Genomic DNA, 9,202 nt, shown 5'->3' with positions numbered 1-9,202 from the left:
AACCCCGGGGACTTGTTGGATCTTGGGCTTAGCATCCTGCTTATAAAATAGCAAGAATGCATATGTGCATGAAGGGTTAGTTGAGACAGTGCAGGTAAAACAGGACGGTACCAAGCACATAACAAGTGCCTAATAAGTGGAGATGGTGGCTGGCCATTGAGGTCGAATCGAATGTCAGTAAACAGTGCGTGAAAGTGTGGGTCATCTGGTTACTTTAAACTTCCAGTGAGATTGGAGGCAGGCTACCCTTCTCTGAAAACAAATAGAAATGTGTGTGCGTGTGTGGTCAGACCCACGGACAACTTTAAAAAATAGATGTATAAAGTAGAAATTTTAGATTTCTTTTTATTGTTTGTGATGTGATGATTTTTTTCCTCTCAGAGGAGATTTTGCAGCTGCAGGGAATGCTGTTGTGGAGCTCAGTTTGGAGGGTAAGATGCCTTTCTGACAGCCATGGACTCAGAGATGTGAAATCCTCAGGGTGGCTAGAGAGGGTGGATCTGTGATGTTCAGAGCCAACGTGTGAGTGTGAAGTTCTGTATGTTTAAAATAGTTATGTTTTAAATAGTTACAGCCTGAAAAACATTATTTTCAAAGTCATGTGTCTTTTTAGAGAAAATTTAGGATATAGCAAAGCAAAGAGAAGAGGAAAAGAAAACATTCATACAATTCTACCCCACAGATATAACCGGCAACCTCTGTTAGGTCACCTTCCAGATTCTCTCTTTTAAAAGTGGAGCCGGGATTTCCCTGGTGGTTCAGTGGTTAAGAATCCACCTGCCAATGCAGGGGACACGGGTTTAAGCCCTGGTCCGGGAAGATCCCACATGCTGCGGAGCAGCTAAGCCCGTGCGCCACAACTACTGAGGCTGCACGCCACTACTACTGAAGCCCGTGCGCCTAGAGCCCGTGCTCCGCAACAAGAGAAGCCACCGCAATGAGAAGCCCGCGCACCGAAACGAAGAGTAGACCCCACTCGCAGCAGCTAGAGAAAGCCCGCGCACAGCAACAAAGACTCAGCACAGCCAAAAATAAAATAAATAAGTTAAAAAAAAATACGCTGTGGGATGTTATGTGGCAGCCTGGATGGGAGGGGAGTTTGGGGGAGAATGCATACATGTATATGTATGGCTGAGTCCCCTTGCTGTGCACCTGAAACTATCCGACATTGTTAATCGGCTATACTCCAATATAAAATAAAGAGTTAAAAAAATAAATAAATAAAACTACATTGTGGGGACTTCCCTGGCGGTCCAGTGGTTAAGACTTCGCCTTCCAATGCAAGGGGTACAGGTTTGATCCCTGGCCGGGGAGCTAAGATCCCACATGCCTCACGGCCAAAAAACCAAAACATAGAACAGAAGCGATATTGTAACAAATTCAATAAAGACTTTAAAAGTGGTCCACATCAAAAAAAAATCTTAAAAAAAATACATTGTGTACATAGAAAACAAATTCATGGTTACCGAAGGGAAAAGGGGAGAGAGGGATAAATTTGGAATTTGGGATTAACAGATACAAACTACTATGTATAAAATAGATAACAAGGACCTACTACTGTATAGCACAGGGAACTATATGCAATGTCTTATAATAACCTATAATGGCAAAGAATCTGAAAAATAATATATATATGTATAACTGAATCACTTTGCTGTACACCTGAAACATTGTAAATCAACTATACTTCAATAAAAAATAAAAATCAAAAAAACAACAAATATATTGTGAATATCTTTCCAGTTATTAAGCATTCTTGCACAGCATCATTTTAGGGGCTCTCTTTACATTGTATTGTTGTATTTTTTTATTTCACCGGTGGATACTTAGGTTTTTAGCATGTTTTCAGTACGCTCGCATGTCTTTGCTGTTAATAATCCCTATGTGTAACCATAAGGACCTTTTCATGATAAATTCCCAGAAGTGGAATTGCTGGGTCAAAAAATATACACAACTTTATGGCTCTTGGTACATGTTACCAAATTGCCCTTCACGGTAGTGGCACCAGTCTGTACTCCGAGCCACGGAATACTAATGGGCTCATTTTTCAGCACTCTTATCTACCTGGAGTATTATTTTCTGGTGTAATCTGGTAAAATGCATTTTAAAAATGGATTCCTTTTTTGTTTATTTTTTGTTTGAACAACTCCAATCTGTATTAGAAACAAGTTTGTCTTTCATTTTTATTACAGTTTATTATTCATTAAAATACTGATCTTCTGGTTTCTGTCCTTCAGTATATATTTTTAAAACATTCACTTATTGAAACCACTTGGAAATTCTTTTGGTGCAAGATGTGAAAGGCTAAAACTTGCTTTTTCCCTAATAATTACTAATTGTCCCAGCACCCTTTATTATAGAATCCAGTCTCTCGCCGTGTATGTGAATGCCGCTTGTAGCATATAATCCATATATTCTACTGAGATCTGTTCTTGAATCACTGGGATCAGTAATTGTAAACTGACCAGTATGTGTCTAGTAGCTGATAATCCCTTTGGGAGGGAGAGACTCTTACCTCTGAGAAAGAAAACCTTTCTGATTCTCAAAAGATGACTTAGTCACACATTCTTCCATCTCTGCAATTTTTTCCTCTGTTGGGACGTAAGGATGGGAAAAACAGGCCTTCACGGTGAGGAAGAAGGAATCCAGAATTCAGAATGTGGCCGACCAGTAACAAAAGCTCGTGTGAAAACTTAAGATCCCCCAGTCTCAGAGGGTAGGGGTGCTCACAGAAGAGGCTGAAGACCAGCCTCAGGGATTCTGACACTTTGAGAAGTCAGCCTGACTCTGAGATCCTGATAAGAAATTAAAAACTAAGAGTTTGGGGAGATGGGAGAAGTTTTGTTCTCAAGCTTTTAGAAAAAAATAAAGTTTTTAAAGGATCAAAGAACAACCTCTCAGTAAGTCAATAACTTCCTTGTACCTATATGCTCAAGATACATCTTTTTAAATGCAGGAACTATAATATGTTCAGCTACTGCAATAACAAATTCTACTTCTGTGGAAAAAAGTACAGATGAGTGGAAATTGTGCTCTCTCATCTCACCGTGCTTCTGAGCGACCTGAGTGTTCATACCACGAACCCACAGCCGGAGCAGTACAGACTTTGGGGGGAGGTGAATTGTAATTTTAGATAAATTTAGAGGAGAAAATAAATTATCTGGAGTGATTGGAAAACTAAAACTGGAAAGTAAGAGGTGATATCATATCAGGTTGAAGGATATAGAAACATCAAGTTTTACGTGCACCAGATGAGCCAGCTTAGAGATGCTGAAGGCCAGTGGGTGCTGGGTCGCTCTGACGCTGCCTCGGCTCCGTCCCATTGCTGGTTTGTCCTTACTGCTCCCTTTGTGCATAAAGCTTTGTAAGCTGCCCCAAATCCTTTCTGGAATTGGACAGTGCCAGAATAAATAAAAATATCTGTCCTTAAGTGCTTTCTGATGTGTTGTGAAATTGAATTTTAACTGTCAAGTTAATAAAAATGAAAGGATTACTTTTGTTTTAATCTCTCATTACTTAAAAGACACTAGTTCCTTTTTCAGTTGTTTAGCACAGTGCCTCACGTTGGTAGTCAGTTAGGTGTCCTTCTACAGCGGCGTATATTGGTAGCTCCTCATGCAGTCATATACGCTCAGTTGTATATATGTATATGTATATGTATATATGTATATATGTATATGTATGTATATATGTGTATATGTATATGTATGTATATATGTAGAGGGTTTTCTGTAGCTGATTATTTGCTTTACAGAATAGGATCATATTTTAAATACATTCCGTTTTTGTTCTCTGAGGTTCCCTGGCAATCTTGCCAAATCATTTTTTTAAGCCATTCCTTTGATGGCTGCATGATATTTTAAGGTGTGGATAGATCACAGTTTAATTAGTGATTCCCTACTCATTAACTTGGGGTTGTTTCCAGTGTTTATTTTACCCAAATAAAGGAAATTGAAATAATCGTCAATTATTTGTATATTTATTTATTGTATAGTTATTGATATAAATAAATATATAATATTTCTATTATATATTTGTATATTTATTCTTAGGTAGCAGTATATTTATTTTGTATATTTATTCTTAGGTAGCAGTGCTTTTACTTTATAGGGGACATATTTCCAGGAGTGCTGAGTTAGAGTGTGTGATTTATATTAGACGCTACTAGATACTGCCAAACTGTTTTCGAGGCGTTGGCAGTGTCTCACGATACCATCGGCAACCCTCGTGGGGCTGTCCACATTCTCTCCAGCAGTGAGTGGTATCCTGCTTTTACATTTTCACCCAGTGACCATTTGTATGCAAACGACGGGTTTCCATTTTCTGGAAAATGTCTTCTTAACCTTGACGAGTCGCAACTCATTCTATGAAGATGAAATTTTTCTGTAGAGGTTATGGCGGGAGATTGAGAACATGTGAGTCAACCTTCTTCTCATAAGCGCACAGATACACACAGAGGCCTTAATTTAGTTTGGATACTAAAAGCAGGGCAGGGAAGCCGTTGGGGAGATTTTGTTCTGTTCAGCAGAGTCTGAACAGGCTCAAGTATGGGACAGCTGTCCATTGAAAGGCCTCGTCTATCAAATCAGGCCTAGTTCACAAGGCAAACATCCTCTACGCCCCTCACACACAGCGGCACACTCACTTGGATATTACCTAGATAAAACCTCAGTAGCATCATTCCCTCTTCCACGGATCAGCTCCTTATGCACTGGCTGGGCTGACAGAGTCCTGATAGAGGAAGATGCAAAAGCCCCTGGAGGTGCAAAGCCCTTGGAGGAAAGACTGGGTGCAGTCTGAGCCCCAGAGTGCTTTTCTTTGCACCTCCTTCAGCCCCCCACACGGCTGGGTGGGCCACCATAGATGGGGTTCTGGGTTTCTGGGGAGGTGGGCTTTGAGCGGGGTCCAGAGTAGGTCTTCCACAAACGCCTGCTCCTCTTGTAGAAGTCACCTTTCTTCCCATCCCCAAATCTCTCTGGGTCCCCCAAGCTTGGCTGAGGCCCAGAGTGTGGTGAACGGGGAGAGACAGGAGTCACATCCTCCCTTTGGCCCCGCCTGGCCCTCCCCGGCCAGCAGGTCTAGCCAAGCCGTCAGCTTTCGGCCCACAGGATGCTGAGGGGATGCAGGGGGTGAAGGAGGGTCTTCCGCTTCCCGCCAACACTTCAAATCTTCCCCTCTTCACGTTGCCCGCACCCAACCACAGAGACCTCCACAAATCTGCTGCGAGAGGCTGCAAACCCTTCTGTCAGCGGGAACACAGCTTTTCTGTGAGGAAGCAATTCATGCCTTTGCCTGTGTTCCCATCAGCTGGGTATTCACCTGGTGGCTTGTTTACCATCTGTCCAGGCCTGGTTCTAGGGTGGGGCGAGTGAGGTCTCCCAAGGGCACTCACTCTGGGCGTCACCCAGGTGCCAGCCCTGTGTCCGTGTCCCCGAAGATGATGTAAGCCCAGGATCTGTGCCAAGGATACATTAGGTGCTCAATTAGCATCTAATACATTGAGCTTGTGTTCTCCAGGGGGTATGTCGACTGTACTTGGCAGAGTAAACATTCAGAAAGTGGAGAAGTTGAGTCCTCACCGCCTTGGGATGCCCAGCAAGGTTAGGTGGGGTGTCCAGGAGGAGAGGTGCTGACGGGGCGGAGACGGAGGGCGGTGCTCCCGGCCCACTGCCATTGGAGCAGCCTACCTGTGGGCACACGAGGCCTCCTAGGCGAGCCTTCTCTCTTGTTTGTTTGTTTGTTTTTTAACATCTTTATTGGAGTATAATTGCTTTACAATGGCGTGTTAGTTTCTGCTTTATAACAAAGTGAATCAGTTATACATATACATATGTTCCCATATCTCTTCCCTCTTGCATCTCCCTCCCTCCCACCCTCCCTATCCCACCCCTCTAGGTGGTCACAAAGCACCGAGCTGATCTCCCTGTGTTATGTGGCTGCTTCCCACTAGCTATCTATTTTACGTTTGGTAGTGTATGTATGTCCACGCCACTCTCTCACTTTGTCACAGCTTACCCTTCCCCCTCCCCGTGTTCTCAAGTCCATTCTCTAGTAGGTCTGTGTCTTTATTCCCGTCTTACCCCTAGGTTCTTCACGACATTTTTCTTTTCTTAGATTCCATATATATGTGTTAGCATACGGTATTTGTTTTTCTCTTTCTGACTTATACCCTGAGCAAACCATAATTCAAAAAGAGTCATGTACCAATATGTTCATTGCAGCTCTATGTACAATAGCCAGGACATGGAAGCAACCTACGTGTCCATCAACAGATGAATGGATAAAGAAGATGTGGCACATGTATACAATGGAATATTACTCAGCCATAAAAAGAAATGAAATTGAGTCATTTGTAGTGAGGTGGATGGACCTAGAGTCTGTCATACAGAGTGAAGTAAGTCGCTTGTTTGTTTATTCACGTAGACTCTGGCCTCAGGGCTTGGGAATGCTGACCACTTGTGCAGGTGGCAGGATGGGGCCAGAGGGCTCCCACAGGTCTTGGTCCTCTCACTCCAGGAAATGAGGGAATGGCTAGAAAGAAGGGAACTGCAGCCTAGAAGCCTCTTTGGTGGCAGATGTGAGTCTGGAGGGCTGTGCTCTGTCGCCCTGTCCACCTTCATGCCAGCACAGGGTGGGCTGGGCACACAGATGTTGCCCAAGTTAATATATTTGAAGTGGCAGCAAGCAGCCTAAGGAAGAGGGCCACTAACTGCAGGGAGAGGCACAGGTAATTAGTTCACATAAATGAGGGGCAGGATGGGAGATGGCCTGCAATCAATAATATATGAACCTAGAGACCGTCATACAGAGTGAAGTAAGTCAGAAAGAGAAAAACAAATAGCGTATAAGAACGCATATATGTGGAATCTAGAAAAATGGTAAAGATGAACTTATTTGCAAAGCAGAAATAGAGACACAGATGTAGAGAATAAACATATGGCTACCAAGGGGTAAGGGGGGTGGTGGGATGAACTGGGAGATTGGGATTGATTTATATACACTATTGATATGATGCATAAAATAGCCAACTAATGAGAACCTACTGTGGAGCACAGGGAACTCTACTCAATGCTCTGTGGTGATCTAAATGGGAAGGAAATCCAAAAAAGAGGGAATATATGTATACGTATAGCTGATTCACTTTGCTGTACAGCAGAAACTAACACAACATTGTAAAGCAACTCTACTCCAATAAAAATTAATTAAAAAATAATATATGAACAGAGAGGTAGGCAGTTTCCATTCAAATTTAGAAGCAGAAGTTAAGCTCTAACGATGAGGACTTGCATGTAAAATGCTGTCAATTAATGGAAAAAAACACGACCCCGGAGAACCAATGATACTGTGCAGGAACAGGCGTGCCTTTTTCAGCACTTCTGCTTTCGGCTTGATAAGAATCACACGTGTCTGGCTTCCCTGGTGGCGCAGTGGCTGAGAGTCCGCCTGCCGATGCAGGGGACACGGGTTCGTGCCCCGGTCCGGGAAGATCCCATGTGCCGTGGAGCGGCTGGGCCCGTGAGCCATGGCCGCTGAGCCTGCGCGTCCGGAGCCTGTGCTCTGCAACGGGAGAGGCCACAACAGTGAGAGGCCCGCGTACCGCAAAAAAAAAAAAAAAAGAAAAAAAAGAAAAAAAGAATCACACGTGTCTCGCATATTTCTGTGAATCTCAAACTGATCCAGTGCTGGGGACTGTGGTTTCCTTCCGTTGGAGTTGATGCACTGAGCTTTGTAGCAGGAGGACACCAGGAGCCAGTGACTCACAGCCACTGAGGAGTGTCAGTGACGCATCTGAGGAGGTTTCCCAAGAAGTGACAGAGAAAATCTCTTTTGTCCTCCACACCTGGAAAGGCCTCTGAAGACAGGGCTCTTTCTCTCTTTCCCTTTGACTGGGTGGTAGATTTGGATCAGCTTTGTAGCCCACACGGGGCCGGGGATGACTTTCTGAAAACAAGTTGCTCACTTCCCACAGGTAGAGAGTGAGCGGCTGGGGTGAGGGGGTGGGGCCGAGTAAGGATGAAAAGGAGGGGGATGTGGGAGCCCCCTTCTTCCTTTGAACTTGGCCCCGCTGGGGCTGGGCGGGCACCACACCTGCAAGCTGGGGCCCAGAATCCTCCACCCTTGCTTCCCACTAAAAGGAAGGGAGGGGAGGAAACAAGCACTGCCCCAGACCCTCCTATCTGTGGTCATTCAAGGCCAGCAGCAAGACCAAGGAGGAGATACTGCTGGAACCCCCATTTCAAAGGAAAGAACAGGCTCACAGAAGTCAAGTAGCTCCCCCAATGTTGTACAGCTGGTAGAGTTAGGTCCTGTTGTCCAGCCATATCAGCGTGCATCGCAGTGATTTCTGTTGTACAAATTTTTAAAAATCATGATTTATGAACAAATCCCTCACTGATGGATATTTAAACTGATTCCAATTTTTTAAGATTACAATCACCAGAACCTCTTTTAAAAGAAGTTGTTTCTTTTTTCCAAACCTCCGTTTTTTTCCCCAGTTATAAAAATAATAGATGATTATTGTAAAAATTCACAGACCACGGAAATGTACCATGCAGAAATGGAAATTCCCCAGAGGAAATGCCATCAACAGTTTGGAGCATATCCTTCCAGACCTTTTTCTATTCATATAGGAAGAAATATGTCCAGAGGTCTTGATTAGAGAAAAAAATTAAGCAATAAGATTCAATATTCTATGTTATATATCGTATATTATATAAGATTTCAATTTTCTGTTTAAAAAGTACACGCAGGAAAAATCTGGAAGAACAAGAAACTTTCAAATACCAATTTTACACATTTCTGAAATGTTCTGTACTTGGAGTTTTAAAATATCTCTTTATAGAAGTATAATGTATATCTATTTCCATAGCTATATATGAAAGTTGACATCTCATGACTGTACAGCTCTATTGACTTTTCACAAATTGAACACACCCCTATGACCAGCTCCCACATGGAGAAACAGAACATGCCCACCCCAAACCTCCTACTTCCTTCTCATGACCATCCCTGCACCAAGGGTACCCATATCCTGACTTCTAACTTATATATATTTGCCTGTTTTTATCTGTGCTTGAATTTTAACAGCGACAACGTATTACATTGAAAATGAGAATAATCAATACAGATGTTATAATAGATGCAGATGTAGCGGTCATCATTTGATGCCAGCGTATAGGCTTCTAGCTCATTCCTTCACAGC

This window comes from Delphinapterus leucas, chromosome 13 (assembly GCF_059928025.1).
Source record: "Delphinapterus leucas isolate spDelLeu-1000000601 "Yukka" chromosome 13, BTC_Dleu_Yukka2, whole genome shotgun sequence".
Classification (NCBI taxonomy): Eukaryota; Metazoa; Chordata; class Mammalia; order Artiodactyla; family Monodontidae; genus Delphinapterus; species Delphinapterus leucas.
Note: the sequence above shows the minus strand (reverse complement) of the source record.